Genomic DNA, 21,857 nt, shown 5'->3' on the forward strand with positions numbered 1-21,857 from the left:
GTTGTCGGAGTTGCTGCAGGTGGGGTGGGGGTCTTTAGGCCATGTTCGATTGCGAGGGATTAAATTTCCTGTAAGTCCACGTAAAAAAAAAATCTTCCGTGAGTCAAATTCCTCGGGGAGAAGGGATTAAACGGAAGCCCTTAGGCCTTATTTGGAGCAAAATTGACAAAATTGACCTCTGGAGCGAAAGAACTCACAAAGTGAACCCGAATGGAAAAAAATTCACCCGGCTGACCCTTTCGTGTGGCGCCTGACACCTAGGCGCCACACTACAATGTATGGCGTCAAGACGTCGGCGCCACACGCCTGGCCACGCTGGCGCAGCTGGCCCCACCCGCAGGCAGTACGATGCCTAAGCCTCAGGCGTCGCACCCTCTACAGTGTGGCACCGAAGGCTTAGACGCCATACTGTGACTTATCCAGCCATGGGCCAGCCCCCCTCCCTCACCCCCTCATTCCCCTCCCTTCTTGTTTTGAAACCGGTGGCCGCCTCTTCTCCTCATCCGAATCCCTTCTAAATGCTTCAGATCCGGTGATTTCTTCCGTGGATTGATCCCCAAACTTGTGTATTTTTAAGATTTGGGTTAGTTAGGTTGAGAGCCATATTTTGATTGGATTTGAGGAGTTAGTCCTATGTAGATTCATGAGGAGTTAGCCCTATGTAGATGAGGAGTTAGTCCTATGTAGATTCATAAGTAGATGATGAGTTAGTTCTATGTAGATGAGGAGTTAGTTGCATGTACGATTTTTTTGAAGTGTACTTTTTGTGATATGTAGGAATAATAAGATAAATGATGCCTTTTTGATGGTGTGGTGTGGCTTTTGTGATATGTAGGATTCATATGTAGGATTCATAAGTAGATTCATAAGTGTATTTTTTTGGTGATATGTAGGATGGTGTGGCTTTTGAACGACCCCTATGACGTTGAACACCAGGCCTATTTGATGTCGGACAAGGAAATGGTAAGTAGATCATATGTTAAAAAATCATGTATTTATTTAATAAAATGAGACTGTAATCATATCACTCCTATCTGTTTGCAGAAGCTTATGCCCTTGAAGATTCGGTCTCACGAGGCATCGACTGTAATGCAATACGATGAGCGGTACACACCATATATCGAGATGACAAGACTCCTTCCATTCATTCAGCTTGTGAGTCGGTCAACGCACAACCTGAACGCTGCGACAATCACTGCACTTATTGATCGGTGAAGGCCGGAGACCCATAGTTTTCACCTCCGGACCAGAGATATGACAACACCAAACGGATGCCCTTATTGGTATGTCACCTCCAGAGCCGGAGGTAGAAGATGGAGGGAAGAAAGATGGAGTCCCGTCTGGCGCTTCTTTCACTTGGATTGCAGCCAACTTTGCTCATTGTCCTGAGGACACAAATGATGAGGTGATCCAGACTTATGCTCGCGTGTACATGTGGTATGTGATCTCTAGGACTATATTCGCTGACGGCACTGGCAAGAATGCTCCATGGATGTGGCTGAAGACATTGACTGTTTTCGACAACAAGTTCAGGGGGCTCGGCCGCACTGGCCTACTTGTACCGGCACGTAATAAATTGTTAATAGTAAGTTCAGTTTTATACTTTTCTGCTAAACTGATCCATGTTTGTTGTTACTTGTAGTTGGACGATGCTTGTCCGAGGTCCACAAAGGACGGTGGAATTGGTGGTTGTATGCTCCTACTTTCGGTATGGAGCTAGGAACGCCTTCCTGTTGGACACCCTAAAGCCGCAACGTGGAAGACCTGGGATGACCACGACAACCTTGTACGGCTTCCTACCTGGGCTTACAAGTGGGACGTGGTAATGGAGGTGGCGAGCGATGTGAATCTATTGTACAAGCAATACACCAACGAGATGGATTTGCTTACCACCGAGCAGGTAAACATCTCAGAGTTGACTCCCAACTTTTGTTGTGAGGAAAATGAATTGTACCTTTTATGTTGTGTTGTAGGTGGAATGGCAGTCATATGGTGCCGGGCTAAGCTTTGGTGATGCACACACGTTCTAGCTCAATCCAATATGCCTGCAGGAAAAACATCTTTGGTTAATGCGTTGTCCACTTATATGCAATTGGGCGGTTGAGTTTCATCTCCCGCATCGTGTGATGCATCAATTTGGGTTGTTTCAGCCACACCCGCCGGAGTGGGTGGACATCGACACACAGCTTCACACGTAACAAAGCATGCACAATAAAGAAGTATGTTTGAGTTAAGTGTTGAGGGAGCTAATAATGAGTTTTGTAAAAAGCAGGTTGGATAGGAGGAGGCAGCGAAAGATCAAGGATTGGCACAAGCATCATAAGAACTATGTCACCATGTTCGAGCAAAGTGTGCAGGCAGCTACCAGTACGCAAGGAACCCAGCCCCGCAAGCATTGTCCGCTTGCGTTCAACAACTACGTAAGATGGTTTCAGGAGAGTACTCGCGTCGAGATTTGTCCGCCGGCTTACGAGGAGGACATATTGGAAGAACCCACTAAGTACGATGCACTTGCCCATGATGAATACAACAGGCTAATTCGCGAAGGGTACCAAACTTCTTTCGCCCCTGTCCTGAGCTTTGTGGTAAGTGTGCTCCCCTATGTTAAGTATGAACGCTAGTACACATATGCACTTGCCTTACATGTCATTTTCTTATGATCATAGCGCAAAGAGATCAAGAAACAAGCTGATGAAACCGAAGCTATTCTAGACAAGACACCTAGAGGAAAAAAGAATCTGCACTTCGACTTTTCATGAAGGTGTTGTGTCATTATTCAGATTTTGCCGACGAATGCAACATATGGTACCTTATATATCTCATTTATCTTTCAATCTAACAGAAACAGGGCAAGAAGTTGCGGCGCCTATCCAACATTTTAGGTTGTCGTGACCCTGAATATGTTTCACCTTCGAGATCCGGTTCATCCCAAAAAATACTCTAGATGATTTAACTTCTTCGGGAGCTCGTATGGACGATGGTGACATTACCTCGGGATCTCAATGTAGAGGATGATGTTGACACTCCAGAGGTATGACATAGACATCATACAGTGTGCACTTTCAACCTTCATATGTATGACGATATCTGATACGTCTCCATCGTATCTACTTTTCCAAACTCTTTTGCCCTTGTTTTGGACTCTAATTTGCATGATTTGAATGGAACTAACCCGGACTGACGCTGTTTTCAGCAGAATTGCCATGGTGTTGTTTTTTGCGCAGAAATAAAAGTTCTGGAATGACCTGGAAATTTACGAGGATTTTTTGTGGAATATATAAAAAATAATGGCGCAAGAATTACCTGGTGGGACGGAGCCAGGAGCCCACAAGCCCATGAGGCGCGCACCCCTGGCCACGCCTGGCAGGCTTGTGAGGCCCTCGTGGCTCCGCCGCCTCCACCGCCTCCACCTCCAGCTCTATATAGTCTCTCTCGCCCAGAAACAATTAAGAAAGAAGAGTTCATCGTGTTTTACGACACACAGCCGCCGCCACCACCTGTTCTTCCTATGGAGGGCATATCTCGAGTCCGTTCTGGGCTCCGGAGAGGGGAGATCGACACCGTCGTCATCATCAACCATCATTCATCGCCAATTCCATGATGCTCTTCGCCGTTCATGAGTAATCTCATCGTAGTCTTGCTGGAAGGTGATGGGTTGGATGAGATCTATCATGTAATCGAGTTAGTTTTGATGGGGTTTGATCCCTAGTATCCACTATGTTCTGAGATTGATGTTGCTACTACTTTGCTATGCTTAAAGCTTGTCACTAGGGCCCGAGTGCCATGATTTCAGATCTGAACCTATTATGTTTTCATCAATATATGTGTGTTCTTGATCCTATCTTGCAAGTTGTATTCACCTACTATGTGTTATGACCCGACAACCCCGGAGTGACAATAGCCGGAACCACTCCCGGAGATGACCATAGTATGAGGAGTTCATGTATTCACTAAGTGCTAATGCTTTGTTCCGGTTCTCTATTAAAAGGAGACCCTAATATCCCTTAGTTTCCATTAGGACCCCGCTGCCACGGGAGGGATGGACAATAGATGTCATGCAAGTTCTTTTCCATAAGCACGTATGACTATATACGGAATACATGCCTACATTACATTGACGAACTGGATCTAGTTACAAATCACCCCATGTTATAACTGATACATGATGAATGTCATCTGACATAATTATCCATCACCGATCCAATGCCTACGAGTCTTTTCCTACTGGTCCTTGCTACGTTACTTTACCGCTACTGCTGTCACTGCTGCTACTGTTACCACTACTGCTGTCACTGCTGCTACTGTTACCGTTGCTACCATTACTATCACACTACTTTGCTACTGAAACTTTGCTGCAAATACTAAGTCTTTCAGGTGTGGTTGAATTGACAACTCAACTGCTAATACTCGAGAATATTCTTTGGCTTCCCCTTGTGTCGAACAACAAATTTGGGTTGAATACTCTACCCTCGAAAACTGTTGCGATCCCCTATACTTGTGGGTTATCAATATCGTTTTCGCATAATAGGTTGTGGACGAAATGATGTTGAAGGCTTTCCAATGCTTCGCTTACATGTTGAAGCCTAGGAAGGAATTTAAGCGGTATTTACCGGATGATTATGCGCACAAAGGAAAGAACCCGGTCGCCGGGGGCTCTCATTTGTCAAGGATGAGAAGTATGGACGATGAGGATGACGATGACGATGACGATGAGTTGGATGAACCGGAGCCTCTTGTGAGAAGAAAGAAGCTAGCTTCTAAGAGGGGACGAGGCCCCAAGTAGTTGGGTGAACCATTTGTACCATTTGCGATATTTGTGAACCATTTGCACTATTTGTGAACCATTTGGCTAGTATTGTGGCCATTTGTACCATTTGCACTATTTGTGAACTATTTGCATTTGTGGGTGTTTTAATGCTATGAATTGTGTCTATGAAATTGCTTTGAAATTGCTGCGAATCAATGCTCTGAAATTGCTGTCAATTAATGCTCAAAACTGTTGTGAAAAACAAGAGATGGCAACAGGTTTAACATGTGTGGCGCCTAAGACTGAGGTGCCACATAGGTGCAATGCCCAAGGCTTAGGCACCACACATGTTAAACCTACTGGATAAACTCCTTTGCTCCAAGCAAACAAATAAACTTTAAACTCGTACTGGCATTTTTACTGCCAACAGCAAATTGACATGTGTGGCGCCTAAGCCTTGGAAAGCATAGCTCTATTCTCTAAGTCACTTGGGATTTACGTCTGTTGATCACTATGAGGAATCCAAGAGATCCAAAAACTAAAGTCTTGCCCTCAACTACGAGGACAGGTAAGGAACTGCCATCTAGCTCTGCACTTGATTCACCTTCAGTTATGAGTAAGTTTGCGACACCACCACCTACTAGAAATTCTGATGTGTCGCCTGTGCTTGATGATGCTACTTCTGCTATCCCTGATGCTTATGATGGTGCTTTGCTTGATACTGCTTTGCCACTGGGTGCATTCCTTGATGCACAAATTGCTAGAGTTGCTGCTGAATGTGATGATACTTCTGAAACTGCTGAAATTATTGAAGTAGAACCTGCTGTTTCACCTGTTAGAACTACCTCTCCTAGATATGAATTGCGTGATATACCTGAGGGTTATGTTATGGAGGGATAGGTAGCTGAGGACTTTCTTGCTTGTAAGGATAGCTATGATCTTGAGAATTTATTGTGCAAGTGGAAAGAAAAATCTATGAACGCTAGAATGAAATACGATCCTAAGTTTGCTACTTCGCCTATATTTGTTACTGATAAGGATTATGAATTCTCTGTCGATCCTGAGTTAATCACTTTGGTCGAATCTGATCCTTTTCATGGTTATGAGTCTGAAACGGTTGTAGCACATCTTACTAAGCTGAATGATATAGTCACCCTATTCACGAGTGAGGAAAAGATTTGCCATTACTATATCCTTAAGTTGTTTCCTTTCTCACTAAAGGGTGATGCTAAGACTTGGTTTACTTCTCTTGCTCCTGGTTGTGTGCGTAGTCCCTAGGATATGATCTACTACTTCTCTGAGAAATATTTTCCTGCCCATAAGAAACAAGCTGCCTTGCAGGATATATATAACTTTGTGCAAGTTGAAGAAGAGAGTCTCCCACAAGCTTGGGGGAGGCTTGTCCAGTTACTGAATGCTTTGCCTGATCACCCTCTTGAGAAAAATGAAATACTTGATATCTTTTATAATGGACTAACCGATGCTTCTAGGGACCACCTAGATAGTTGTGTTGGTTGTGTTTTCAGGGAACGAACTGTGGAACAAGCTGAAATTCTATTGAAAAATATCTTGAGAAATGATAATGCTTGGGCTATTCCCGAACCACCTCCGAAGCCAACTCCAAAGAAAAGAGGTATTCTATTCCTCAGTCCTGAAGATATGCAAGAAGCCAAGAAATCTATGCAAGAGAAAGGTATTAAATCTGAAGATGTTAAGAATCTACCACCTATTGAAGAAATACATGGTCTTGATAACCCGACACAAGTAGTAGAGGTAAATTCTCTTCGTAGATTCAATGAGAGTGATATTCCTTTTGATAAACCTGCTAGCTTATGCTTAGATGAATTTGATAACTTTGTTGCCAAACAACCAAGTTTCAATGATTATGTTAGCAGACAATTGAGGCAAAATGCTCGTATGATTGATCATATAAGTGCTTGTGTGGATAGAAATGTCAATGATCTCAAGCTTTTGAGTAAACATGCCTCTATGGTCACTACTCAAGTAGAACAAGTACTTAAGGCTCAAAATGACTTGCTCAATGAGTTGAATGACAAGTCTGTTAGAGTTGTCACTAGAGGTGGTAGAATGACCAGGAACCTTTGTATCCTAAGGGCCATCCTAAGAGAATTGAACAAGATTCTCAAGGAGTTAGCACTGAGGCACCTAGTCATCCTAGTAATAGGAAGAAAAAGAAAGATGATAGGAACTTGCATGCTAGCAAACCTGCTGCTGTTACACCCGAGAATCCAAACGATGTCTCTGTTTGTGATGCCGAAACATAATCTGGTGATGAACATGAGCCTAGTGATAATATTGATAGTGGTATTCATGTTGATGCTCAACCTAGCAATGATAAGGATGTGGAGATTGAACCTGTTAATCTTGATAACCCACAACCTAAGAATAGGAGATATGATAAGAACGGCTTTATTGCTAGGAAGCATGGTAAAGAAAGAGAACCATGGGTTTAGAAACCCATGCCCTTTCCTCCCAAACCATCCAAGAAAAAGGATGATGAGGATTTTGAGCGCTCTGTTGAAATGATTAGACTTGTCTTTCTGCAAATGCGTTTCACAGATATGCTCAGAATGTCTCCTTATGCTAAGTACATGAAAGATATTGTGACTAATAAAAGGAGGATACCCGAGGTTGAGATTTCCACCATGCTCGCTAATTACACCTTCAAGGGTGGAACTCCTAAGAAACTAGATGATCCCGGAGTGCCCACTATACCTTGCTCCATTAAAGGAAACTATGTTAGAACTTCTTTATGCGATCTTGGAGCCGGTGTTAGTGTTATGCCTCTCTCTTTATACCGTAGACTTGAATTGGATAAATTGACACCCACTGAAATGTCTTTGCAAATGACCGACAAATCAACTGCTTTTCCTATCGGCATTTGCGAGGATGTGCCTGTTGTAGTTGCTAACGTTACTATCTTAACAGACTTTGTTATTCTGGATATTCCCGAGGATGATGCCATGGCGGTCGTCCTTGGAAGACCCTTTTTAAACACTGCAGGGGCTGTTATTGATTGCAACAAAGGCAATTTCACTTTCCATGTTAATGGTAATGAGCATACGGTGCACTTTCCAAAGAAACAATATCGAGTACATTGCATCAATGCTATTGAAAAAACTTCATCAATTCTTATTAGAAGCTTTGAATGCCCTATAACTACTGTCAAGATGAAGTATGATTTCCTTGTTGGGGATATGCACATCCCCATTGAGGTAACCTAGTGATTATTCAAAAATTCTCCGGTTTTATGTGATTCAAAAAAGTTTGTCAAGAAGACTTGATCAACCTCATTGACGGATTTCTTTTGATGACCATGAGATGGATGAATCTAGGAGTCACAACCTTCTGTTCCCATTATTTTACTTTCTGTTGTTTAGAAGAAAAATGATAAATTTAGCTTTATTTTCCTGTTTTCTGCTTTTTGCGTCCCTTAGAGAAGTGTCCCAAAAATATAAGTTCTTCAAACGCCGTGAAATTCAAGTATGATTTTTTCTGGAATTTTTGAAAATTTCTAAGATAGAGAGCTAGTCAGGGGGATGCACCAGTGGGCCACAAGCCCAGGAGGCGCGGGCACCCCCTGGCCACGCCTGGCAGGCTTGTTGGCCCCATGTGGCCCCCTCCACTTATTCCAGCTCCCATCTCCTTCTTCTACCTCGAGAAAAAAATCATTCCACAGCCCAAACCCGTGTTCTTGCTCTTCTTGCTGCGTTTTTCGATCTCCTTGTGCAAAGCCCCATTCACCAAACTGTTTTGGGGGATTGTTCCTTGGTATGTGACTCCTCCATTGGTCCAATTAGTTTTTTCTCTAGTGCTTTATTCATTGCGTATTTTTGCTATCTTGGTGACCATGTTCTTGAGCTTTGCATGATAATTTTAGTTGGTCCGAAGTAGTTCTGATGCATGATATGGCCTCTAAGCACTTGTAGGAGTAGTTGCTATGAGTTTTGTTGAGCCTTGTTCACTTTTCTTTTGAGTCACTAAATTTTTTAGAAATTTTCAAAGAAAGAAAAAGGAAAAGATGAGGAGGTTCCTAAGAGACTCTTAAAGCCGTGACCCCAAGGAAGATGACAATGAGAAGAAGAAACTCAAGTATCCGGTCCCTCGAGTTCCAGAAGTTCGAGCGTGCGAGTGGCCAAGCGATGTGTTCTTACGTGCCACCGGTCTTTATGAGGATTTTTATTACTTGGTGGAGAACGCAGGCCTTACCACATTTTTGAAGATAACTGTCCACAATACCTCCTCCTCACTAATATTTTCGTGCAAAGCTTTAATTTCTATCCAAGGAAGAGTCCTCCTATGGTTGAGTTCAAGTTATATGATATCCCCCATCACATGTCACTTCAGGATTTTTGCAATGTTTGCAAATTACCTTATGTTGGGGATATTCATGAACCTCGTCCACGGGACTTGGAGGCTTTCATTGATACTATTGCTGTAGGAGAGGAGAGAGGAGTGTCTTGCGCTAGAGTTGCTAGTGTACATTTTCCCGTGCTTCGGTATCTCTCATTATTTGTGGGAAAATGTTTGATTGGCCGTGGGTAAGCTGGGGCTCTTAGCTCCCCAGATCTTGTGGTTTTGCGCGAAGCTCTTTATAATGATAAAACTTATAGCTTGGGCGCTATAGTGGCTCAAAGGTTGAACACGAACCGTACTAAAGGCGTTGTTTATGGAGGTAACTATGCTACCCGTCTTGCTAAACATTTTGAGATACCTATTAGATTGTACGAGGAAGAAGAGATGCTTCTTCCTGAAAGATATCTAGATTATGATAGCATGGTTCGCCTTGACTTTCTTGATAAAGATATAAATAAGAGGATGATTTATAACCTGGTATTTAGCCAGGGTACTCGTGAGACTATTACTTTGCCTGCTCCTTCTTTGTTCATTCTTCATCTAGGCAGGTACATTATTATGCCCTCGGACATCTACGCATATTGGGGCATAGCGCCACCACAGGCACCCGTGCCCGAGCTACCAGTCGAGTACCAGACGCCAGTTTATCAGTGGGAGCCACAGGAGCTCACCCAACAGTGGCACCCTCAGTACACTCCGGAGTACCCCGGAGACGGTTATTTCCCTCCATGGGAGTAGACCAACTTAGGCCAAAAGCCTAAGCTTGGGGGAGTACGTGTTTCTCACTGACTTTATATTCACGCTCACAGTTTCACTTTGATAGTCGGTGTTCACACACCTTGCCACTGTATCATCCATGCTAGTTTATTTCTTTTTCTCGCTTTCTTCTCGTGTGTTTGTTTAGATTGAGAAATAAAATAAAATTAGTTGTAAGTTTACTTTCCAGCTTGCTTAGTGGTGTTTAAAAAGAAAACCCAAAAAGATTTCCCGTTCTTGTTTTGCTTGTTGGGAGCTTTCCCGTGTAAATAATTTTGTTTTTCTTTGGGTCAAGGTAGAAGACCATGGTTAAAATGTTTAGTGGCTCTCACATGCATATCTGTTTATCCGTCAAAGAACCATATTACTTTGTCTTCTCCTCTGTGTTTGCTTGCAGATTCCAGCTTAGTCCAATGCACGAACACTCTCATTATTATTCACATCATTCGGTCGTGCAAGTGAAAGGCAATAATGACGATATATGATGAAGTGACTGAGCCTGGAAAAGATGGTATGAACTTGATCTATTTTGTTTTTTGTAAATATGACTAGCTCATCGTTCCTAATTCAGCATTGTTATGAGAGAAACATGTTTGCAATGACAGCTTAGAGATCATAGTTTCTGATGCCATGCTTAATTAGCTAGGAGCTTATAATGGTTTGTCTTGGATGCCAACATGAATTTCAAGATGATTATGATGTAGTATGATAGGATGATATCCTCCTTTGAATGATTCAAGTGGCTTGACTTGGCGCATGTTTACGCATGTAGTTGAAACAAAATCAACATAGCCTCTATGATATTCATGTTTATGGTGATTTATGTTCTACTCATGCTTGCACTCAATGTTGGTTAATTTCAATGCATATTGATGACTGTTGTCGCTCTCTAGTTGGTCGCTTCCCAGTCTTTTGCTAGCCTTCACTTGTACTAAGCAGGAATACTGCTTGTGCATCCACTTCCATAAACCCAAGGTTGTTCCATATGAGTCCACCATACCTACCTATATGCGATATCTACCTGTCGTTCCAAGTAAATTTGCATGTGCCACTCTCTAAACCTTGAAGTAATAATCTGTTTTGTATGCCCGAACCGCTCATGTGGTGACAAGGGGCGGTCAGTATCTTCCATGCTACGCGTTTTATCCTCGATATGTGTTTATTCACTATCACTCACGATAAAGGGGCCGGTAATCGGAATGCCCGGTTCCATGCTCAAATCGAAAAGATAATTGCAAACAAAACTCCCCCTCGATTGTTGTTGGTATGGACGGCACCCGAGGATTCGGCTAGTCGTGGAGTGTGATTGATCGGTGGTGGGGGAGTCAAAACTTTACTTTTCTGTTTGGGAACTGCCTATAATATGTGTAGCATGGAAGATGGTGAAAACTCTTGGTCATCGCGTTGACAATGAAAGCATGCCACCCAAAATTATTCATCTCTGTCTTCAAAGCTTGAGCTCAAGCACCTCTGCAAATCAATGCTTCTCTCTGCGAAGGGCCTATCTATTTATGTTTCTGTTGAGTCATCGTCTCCTTATAAAGGCACCAATTAGAGAGCACCTCCGTCATTTTTATGCTTTGCCATTAATTTTTATTGAGTATGATTGTGACTGGCTCTTCTTTGCCATATATTACAATGTTCAGTCAGCCCTTGGTCTTTGAAGGTGCTCTACATTTATGTTTTGCGGTCTCAAAAAGAGCTAGCGAGATACCATGTGCTCATATTGCTTCATGATTGTTTTGATTGAAGTGTTGACGTTTGAAACTTATTATTATTGCTCGCTAGTTGATTTTTCCATTGATATGAGTTTACCATGAGACCTAAATGTCATTGCTTATGTGGTTAGCTTATGATCTTGCTGAAAATCCAAATATGAGTTAGACATAATTACAGCAACAAGATCAAACAAAGTTCGTAAAAGTTTTTCTTTTGTCTCTTTCAGTTTGTCAACTGAATTGCTTGAGGACAAGCAAGGCTTTAAGCTTGGGGGAGTTGATACATCTCCATCGTATCTACTTTTCCAAACTCTTTTTCCCTTGTTTTGGACTCTAATTTGCATGATTTGAATGGAACTAACCCGGAGTGACGCTGTTTTCAGCAAAATTGCCATGGTGTTGTTTTTGCGCATAAATAAAAGTTCTCGGAATGACCTGGAAATTTACGAGGATTTTTTGTGGAATATATAAAAAATACTGGCGCAAGAATTACCTGGAGGGACGGAGCCAGGAGCCCACAAGCCCAGGTGGCGCGCCCCCTGGCCGCGCCTGGCAGGCTTGTGAGGCCCTCGTGGCTCCGCCGCCTCCAACTCCAGCTCTATATAGTCTCTCTTGCCCAGAAAAAATTAAGAGAGAAGAGTTCATCGTGTCTTATGACATGGAGCCGCCGCCACCACCTGTTCTTCCTCTGGAGGGCAGATCTGGAGTCTGTTCTGGGCTCCAAAGAGGGGAGATCGACACCGTCGTCATCATCAACCATCCTTCATCGCCAATTCCATGATGCTCTTCACCGTTCGTGAGTAATCTCATCGTAGGCTTGCTGGACGGTGATGGGTTGGATGAGATCTATCATGTAATCGAGTTAGTTTTGATGGGGTTTGATCCCTAGTATCCACGATGTTCTGAGATTGATGTTGCTACTACTTTGCTATGCTTAATGCTTGTCACTAGGGCCCGAGTGCCATGATTTCAGATATGAACCTATTATGTTTTCATCAATATATGTGTGTTCTTGATCCTATCTTGCAAGTTGTAGTCACCTACTATGTGTTATGACCCGGCAACCCCGGAGCGACAATAGCCGAAACCACTCCCGGAAATGACCATAGTATGAGGAGTTCATGTATTCACTAAGTGCTAATGCTTTGTTCTGGTTCTCTATTAAAAGGAGACCTTAATATCCCTTAGTTTCCATTAGGACTCCGCTGCCACGGGAGGGATGGACAATAGATGTCATGCAAGTTCTTTCCCATAAGCACGTATGACTATATGCGAAATACATGCCTACATTACATTGACGAACTGGAGCTAGTTACAAATTACCCCATGTTATAACTGATACATGATGAATGTCATCCGACATAATTATCCATCACCGATCCAATGCCTACGAGTCTTTTCCTACTGGTCCTTGCTACGTTACTTTACCGCTACTGCTGTCACTGCTGCTACTGTTACCACTACTGCTGTCACTGCTGCTACTGTTACCGTTGCTACCATTACTATCACACTATTTTGCTACTGAAACTTTGCTACAGATACTAAGTCTTTCAGGTGTGGTTTAATTGACAACTCAACTGCTAATACTCGAGAATATTCTTTGGCTTCCCCTTGTGTCGAACAACAAATTTGGGTTGAATACTCTACCCTCGAAAACTGTTGCGATACCCTATACTTGTGGGTTATCAATATCGTTTTCGCATAATAGGTTGTGGACGAAATGACGTTGAAGGCTTTCCAATGCTCCGCTTACATGTTGAAGCCTAGGAAGGAATTTAAGCGGTACTCACTGGATGATTATGCGCACAAAGGAAAGAACCCGGTCGTCGGGGGCTCTCGTTTATCAAGGATGAGAAGTATGGACGATGAGGATGACGATGACGATGACGATGAGTTGGATGAACTGGAGCCTCTTGTGAGAAGAAAGAAGCTAGTTTCTAAGAGGGGACGAGGCCCCAAGTAGTTGCGTGAACCATTTGTACCATTTGCGATATTTGTGAACCATTTGCACTATTTGTGAACCATTTGGCTAGTATTGTGGCCATCTGTACCATTTGCACTATTTGTGAACTATTTGCATTTGTGGGTGTTTTAATGCTATGAATTATGTCCATGAAATTGCTCTAAAATTGCTGTGAATCAATGCTTTGAAATTGATGTCAATCAATGCTCTGAACTGCTGGAAAAAACAAGAGATGGCAGCAGGTTTAACATGTGTGGCGCCTAAGACTCAGGCGCCACACAGGTGCAATGCCCAAGGCTTAGGTGCCACACATGTTAAACCTGTTGGATAAACTCCTTTGCTCCAAGCAAACAAATAAACTTTAAACTCGTACTGGCATTTTTACTGCGAGCAGCAAATTCACATGTGTGGCGCCTAAGCCTTGGGCGCCACACATGTGAAAATGCTGGCAGTAAAAATGCCAGTAGGTTGAACATATGTGGCGCCTAAGGCTTAAGTATGCCTTGATGGCGATCATCCGCCAACTCCATGCTACCACAGGAGCCTGGCCGGGAATGACAATGTAAAACGCGTTAAGTATGCCTTGATGGCGATCCAATATGACACAGATTTCCCTTTCAAACGGTAATACTTTGGTTCTCAAAATATGCAAGAACCATTCCGAGTTAACATTGTTCTCTGCCTCAACCAAAGCAAAAGCCAAAGGCATCAACCGGTTATTGGCATCACTTGCTATTGCAACCAACAAAGTGCCCTTGAATTTTCCGATCAAAAATGTGCCATCGATGGAGATGACCGGCCGACAGTGCTGAAAAGCCCTCACACATTGCTCAAATGCCCAAAATGCACGACCAAATACACGGACCCTCTTTCCATTGTGAATCCTTGTTTTCTCCCCGTACGACTCGACCACATGAACCATGCCCGGCTTAATGGCGGCAATAGCTCCCAACAACCTAGGTAGTCGGTTGTATGCTTGCTCCCAATCACCATACAACATCTTGAATGTGGCTTGCTTCGCTTTCCATGCCTTCCCATATTTCACCTTGTAGTGAAAGAGGGCTTTCACAAGGTCTTGTATGCTTTTTATGCTCATTGTAGGAAGAGAGGAGATGGAGTTGGAAAGCCTATAAGCGATGAACTCAGAAGTGAGTTGTCTATGGTTTTGCGGCAAAAGCTTGCCATCAACCCTCTTGCCTCGACACATGTGAGGCATACAACCGACAATGTTCCATCCTGGCCCTCCTTTCTATGGTCTTGCACGGACGATCCAAGGACACCCTGAATCCTCACATGCAACCGTGTAACGCAGCTTCATGTTTGAATGAACAACTTTGTGTGGCCTATAATGCATAACAGAATATTCATCCAACCACATCTTCAGTTCAAGGAATGTTTGGAACTTTGACTCCGGCAAAATAATATTCTTCCCATGTTTGTCCCGGTGAGAAGGTGGCCTAACTCCAAACAATATGCCTTCGCCTCCATCAACCACGGCTTCATCCGCAAGGCTAAGATCCTCGAACAATGGTGTCCGGTGCTCCCGCCCTAATACCTTCGTGAAAGCTTCAGCCTCCTTTGCCGCAAACCCTTCCTCATCAACTTGTTCATCGGGACCCTCATCGTTCGACTCGGATGCATAGCCACGTGAGTAAGGAATAGAATGGTCCATTGTCTCTTGCAAATTATATTTGTCCAAATCACCAAGGCTATTTTCATGAAGAACAGTACCATCATTCTCATCATCATCGTGCTCATCATTATCCTCTAGCAATGGTTCATGTTGGATACAAGATTGTTGTGCTGAAAGAGGTTCAATGTTGGCCTCTTCATTGATGCGTGGAGGACTAGCTTCACCAATCGGAGAGGCAACCCGGTTCAAATCCAACTGCAAGTTAGGAACATTTGTTTTGATGGCAAATAACCCTAGAGCCTTGTCTAGTGATTCGGCCACCGTATCCTTGTATGCAAGCCAACGTTGCTCGGAGTTGACACGCATGGTCTTCCAAAGAATGTGCATTCCGAATCCCACATTATGCCTACCATCAAACTCAACTACATCACTAGGGTCCATCCAATTCAAATCCTTTCGGACTTGTTCCAACAATTCAGCATAGCTAGGATAGAAATCAAACACCATGTCAAGCTCATCCGGGTCCGGATCAATATTGCCTTTTAAAAAGGCATCCTTGTCCACGTGAAACACATGTTCTTACCATCCCTAAACAACACAACATACAATATTTTCTACAAGCAATCATCCAAATACTACAATATCTACTTAATAAAAATAAACCCTATTCCTAACTTCCAAACATCCGTAACCCTAACCCTAACCCTAGCCTAACCCTAACACAACCATAATGCAAACATCCAAACAACCCTAATCCTAACCCTAGCCTAACCCTAACACAACCATAATGCAAACATCCAAACAACCCTAATCCTAACCCCATCATACCCCTTATCCTAACATACAAACAAATATAACAATATCATATACATCCCACATTTCATGAAAAACCAGGGTTTCCTCAAATTTGCAACAAAGTGACCAAAAGAGATTTTTGTTTGGATGAGAAGGAGGGGATCAGAGGGGATTACCTTAGGGGAGGGATTGGACAACAAATGCCCGGTACAAACCTTCAGATCTACTGATTTGGATAGTGATTTGAGGATGGGGAAGACTTGAACGCAAGCTGTTAAGTGAAGTGAAGGGAGGGGAATGAGGAGGGGCTGTGGGAGAGGGACTGGCCCGTGGCTGGATAAGTCACAGTGTGGCATCTAAGCCTTCGGCGCCACACTGTAGAGGGTGCGATGCCTGAGGCTTAGGTGTCACACTGCCTAGGGGTGGGGCCAGCTGCACTAGCGTGGCCAGGCGTGTGGCGCCGACGTCTTAGGTGTCACACAATGTAGTGTGGCGCCTAGGTGTCGGGCGCCACACGAAAGGGTCAGGTGGGTGAATTTTTTTCCATTCGGGTTCACTTTGTCAGTTCTTTCGCTCCAGAGGTCAATTTTGTCAATTTTACCCTTATTTGGTTCAAGGGAACTATTCCTCTAGTGGAACTAATCTACTAGGAGATCAAGTTTATCCCTGCGTGTCACCAATTCACTGCATACCGATCTATGCCAAACCCCTCTTCTTCAGGCCCATTTGGTTCTTTAAAATTAAAAGGGGGTTTAGTTCAGAGTTATTAAGGACACATCAATTTGAACAAGAAAAACAAACATCCTAGATAATCATACAAAAATGCTGTGCACCATATAACAAGATAAACAAAAATCTTTGATAATCATACAAAAATGGCGTGCAACATAGCATTTGAATGCAACGCTAGCATATATAAACAAGAACTTTGTTGATAATTCAGTACAAATTACATATCATCCTTGATAAGTGAGTACAAACTAACCCAAACTTTTGCAATTTATTATAAAAACAAATAAACAAGAACTTGTTCCTCGATTGCGCACTTCTCGTCGATGAACCTACTGATATCCATGTTCTTCAACTGGTGTATCTGGTTCAAGCAAGGCATAATAAGGGTCATAAACTCATCATTAAACAAAGACCCCATCATTTTTTACATGGCACGTCACATCATTAAACATGAACTTTGAAGGTGAAGAGATGTCCAACTTTGTGTTACGACTAGACTGCTAGAGCTCAAGTAAGCAAGCAGAGAAATTATAGTACGTGCCACCACTAAAAAATGATTTTTTTGATTCAATTCAAAGCAAAGCATCAAGCATAGAGATGTCACCCATGGTTAATCTTACTAGATGTCTTAGCAGATCAAAACCCACCCATGTCCATTAATAGCATCCGTGCTTCATTGGGATACATCTCCGCAAACAATTTGAACAAAAACAATAATGAAGTCAAGTAATTTGCAAAGACAATAAAATGCAGCAGAGAAAAAGCACATCATTACCACACCAGCTTCTAATGGTCTACCACCAGATTTTGTACAACAAAAGGTATTCACACATTTGTTGTTATCACATATTTGGTACCATCATTATAACACATTTATAACCTACTATTATTACTTGGGCTAAACCCGTGTTAGGGTTTCCTTTCTGGAAAAGTGTGACCTCGGCACCAGGGGCAACAAAAAATTTCATTAGATGGGCTCCTCGGAATGGAGAGAACATTGCCTTTTGGCATGATATTTGGATAGGGGATTGTTCTTTAAAGACTCTCTTTTGGGATCTTTTTGAGATTTGCTAACAACATGAGGCCTCTCTTTCTCAGGTTTGGGATGTGGATCAATTTCACCTTACCTTTAGTAGATATGTGGATGCTAGATTGATGGATTGTTGGTTCAAACCGAATACTTTGGTGAGAACCTTTAGTCCCTCCACTAAGTTGGATGCCCCCTCTGGACTCTTGAAGCATGTGTTAGATATTCTGTGAGATCATTCTACAAAATGATTAACTTTGGTGTCATTTCTTATGATATCAAAGACTTATATTGAAAATTAAAGTTCCTCTCAACATACATGTCTTTCTTTGGTTGGATTATTATAACAAATGTTTGACTAGATACAATTTAGCAAAAAGAAGACACATTGATGACCTAACTTGTGTGTTCTGTAGTGAGCATGAATCTATTCAACACTTGTTCTTTGACTGCATTGTTGCTAAAGAAATCTGGGTTATGATTTCTGATATCTGTGGTATTTCTGTACCTTGCTCTTTCGATGATCTTGCTGTTTTTTGGAAATAAAAAAAGCGTAGTGAGGCTGTCAATATTATATCAACCGCCACCTTGTGTCACTACAGGAATCAGAGAGTTTGCCAGCAGTCCACTCTTTGCCGTCTATTAGCGGACGACAAAGAAGGGACTTTGCCGCTAGCTTCCCAAAAGCACACCGCAAAGAAAGGACTCATTGCAAATATATGTTTTGCCATCAGCTCATTCTTTGCCGTCTGCTAGCGGATGACAAACACCCTAAATGCAGACGACAAAGAACACGCTGACGACATCTAAAAAGAAGGCATGCGACAAAGTTTTAACCTAACGGCTTGCTCAAAAAGGAAAAAACTCACGGTCCCCTCTCTCTTTGTCGTCTTCCCCCTCTCTATTTGTCGTCTGCCCCGACAAAAGGCAGATTGCAAAGCGAAAGGTTATCCCTCCGCTATGCCCGACCCACCCTCCCCCATCTTCTCCTCCTCCGGCCTATTCCTGCCCGATCCTCCGCCCCGACACCTTCTCCTCGTCCTCCTACCCCACCCTCCCCAACTCGCCGTCGCCTCCTCCTCCTCCCTTGCCCATTTCCGCCGTCGCCTCCTCCTCACTGACGCCACCATCGCCTCCTCCTGCCCAACCCTGACGCCTCGCCGCCCCCGCCGCCGGGACGCCCTCCTCCGGCCGATGAGTTTTTCCCCCTATTTTTTCATTTAATTGCTATACTGTTAATTAGGTTAGTGCTAGGTTAGATAGAAAAGAACTAATTAGGTTAGTTGTAGGTTAGTGCTAAGATGAAAAAAAGAAGAAGAAAATAAGAATAAGTAGAAGAAGAGGAAAAAGGAAAAGAAGGAAGAAGAAGAAGAGGAGGAGGAGAAGAAGAAGGAAAAGAGGAGAAGAAGAGGAAAAGGGAAAATAATAATAATAATAATAATAATAGGAAGAGGAGAAGAAAAGAAGAGAAGAAGAAGAATAAGAAGAAGAAGAAGAAAAAGAGGAGAAGAATAAGATGAGAGGAAGAGGAAAAAGGAAAAGAAGGAATAAGAAGAAGAAGAAGAAGAAGAAGAAGAAGAAGAAGAAGAGGAGAAGAAAAGAAGAAGAAGAAAAAGAAGAAGAAGCAACAACAGAAGAAGAAGAAGAAGAATAGAAGAGGAGAATAAGAGGAAAAACAGAAGAAGAGGAGAAAGAAGAAGAAAAAGAGGAGAAGAAAAGAAGAAGAAGACGAACAAGAATAAGAGAAGAAAAGGAAGAAGAAGAAGAAGACATAGAGGATAAGAAGAATAAAACAAAAGTGGAAAAGTAGTTATATATATAGATATTTTTTTATCGGGATTGAATATTCGTGTTGATCGGGTGGATTTAAATGTGCAGTTGTTTCATTGTTGCGAGGGTCTAGTGTTCGACAACCTCCCCGTACGTTCAGCGAGATCCCGTGCATTCGTGGGTGAGAACAAATAACATCCCCCCCCTTCGTTTGCTCTGTTCCGGTCTTCGTGCCGATGAAACTTGCTAGCTATAGGTAGATTCAATCATCAGTATGCGTCTCCCATTCGAAAGGGTTATAGTTAGAAATATGCATGTATTTGCATATTTGTATAATAGTGATTCTTTCGAATTGTCCAACATTATCCATGGACAACCCAAGTATGTGTTCATTTTCCCATGCTCTGCTCCGGATCCGATGCAGAATTTCGTCAGTGCCTCCTTGTTGTTCTCCGCGTACACATCCTCTTTGTTTAATGCCGAGATGTGTATCAGGAAAACAACGGGGTGGTGCTAACGAAACTCTGTGTTGGATCCGGAGCAGAGCAGGGGAAAACGAACCTAATCTACACATACTCGGGTGGGATGAGGACTTATCTTTAGCTATTAGCGTGTAGGTTGCATGAACGTAATAAAATTGAGAAACTTGATTAACCGATGAATATATATATATATATATATATATATGTATATATATAGGAAAATGGCTATGTACTCTTGGGAGTACGTATTCCTGCTCCTCATGTACCACATAGATGAGTCTTTTATACCTCATTATTATTTTTAATATACTTCATTACTAATTACTAGATACCTTAAAATGAGTTTCATGAAAAAATTCATGCGAGTTTACATATTTATAAAGGTTTACGTATATACTGCTTTGTTTATAGGTGAAAAAGGTATATTATAAAAAGTACGTTGCAACTCATATTTTGTAAACAAAATTCATACAGAGGTATCTTAGAATATTTAATAAAGTATATTGAAAATGATGAAGAGGTATTACCAATGCATATATGAAGTATATTAAGAATGAGAGTACATACACCCAGGAGTACAGAAAGTTAGTCATATATATAGGGTTTAGGGTTTAGGTATATATATATATATATATATATATATATATATATATATATATATATATATATATATATATATAACTTGTGTGTTTAGTATCCACGCAAGATGAGTGATCATGCGTGGATGTACACATGTCACGCTAGTCAGAAAGAGATGACCAATGAGTGGTTAACAAAAACCAAGGGGTTTCTGAAATCCGCATTTGCAAATGGCGAGAGAAAAACCTGGTGCCCCTGTCGTAAGTGCGACAACTTTTCACAGATGACAGATGATGAAATGGGTAAACACCTGCAGATCAGCCTGGGCATTTGGGTACCCTAACCCGCAACCCGAACCCGAACCGAACTGAATTACCCGAATTGTGAGGTAATTCGGGTATTGGGTTCGGGTTCGGTTCTCATTTCCTCGCTATTCGGTTTTCGGTTCGGGTTCGGGTTCTAGTCTGGAAAACCCAAAATACCCATACTACCTGAATTATTCATACTAGCCAAATTATTCATGCTATTCTTATACTAACATGTTACCCATACTAACTAAAATAGCCATGTTATCCAAAATACCCACACTACCCAAATTATTCATACCAAAATTTGACGTGTGCTCCGAATATTTTGTGTTTTTGGGTACTCGAATTACCCGAACCAAAATTTTGGGTAATTTGGGTTCGGGTACTTCTTTTACAGAAAAAACTTGGTTCCCATTTTTTAGTACCTGAGTTACCCATAACCCGAACTATCCGAACCAAAATACCCCAAATACCCAAAATACCCAAATGCCCACGCTGACCTGCAGAAGAGGGCTTTTACATCTGATTATATGGTGTGGACATTTCATGGTGAGTCTGGCCAATGTACGAGAGTTGAGGTTGTCCGTCGTTGCACCGACGAGCATGGTACTGAGATCGAAGACATGGTGCAAGACTTTGATGATGCTCGGGATTCAGACGATGAGATGGAGGAATCTGCAAAGGCCTTCTATGAAATGTTGGAGTCTTCAAAACGTCCTCTCCACGAGCACACCGAGCTTTGTCAGTTGGATACCATCGCACAAGTAATGACTCTGAAGGCTCAATTCAACTTGGGCAGAGAACGCTACGACGCAACGATGACACTATTTGGACGCTTTCTACCCAAAGGCCATGTCATGCATGCAAACCTGTACTAGTCGGGCAAAATACTTTATGTACTTAAGATGCCCTATGAGAAGATAGATGCCTATGAGAAATGTTGTACCTTATTTAGGCTTGAGTATACGGA

The sequence above is a fragment of the Hordeum vulgare genome, chromosome 1H, assembly GCF_904849725.1.
Source record: "Hordeum vulgare subsp. vulgare chromosome 1H, MorexV3_pseudomolecules_assembly, whole genome shotgun sequence".
NCBI lineage: Eukaryota > Viridiplantae > Streptophyta > Magnoliopsida > Poales > Poaceae > Hordeum > Hordeum vulgare.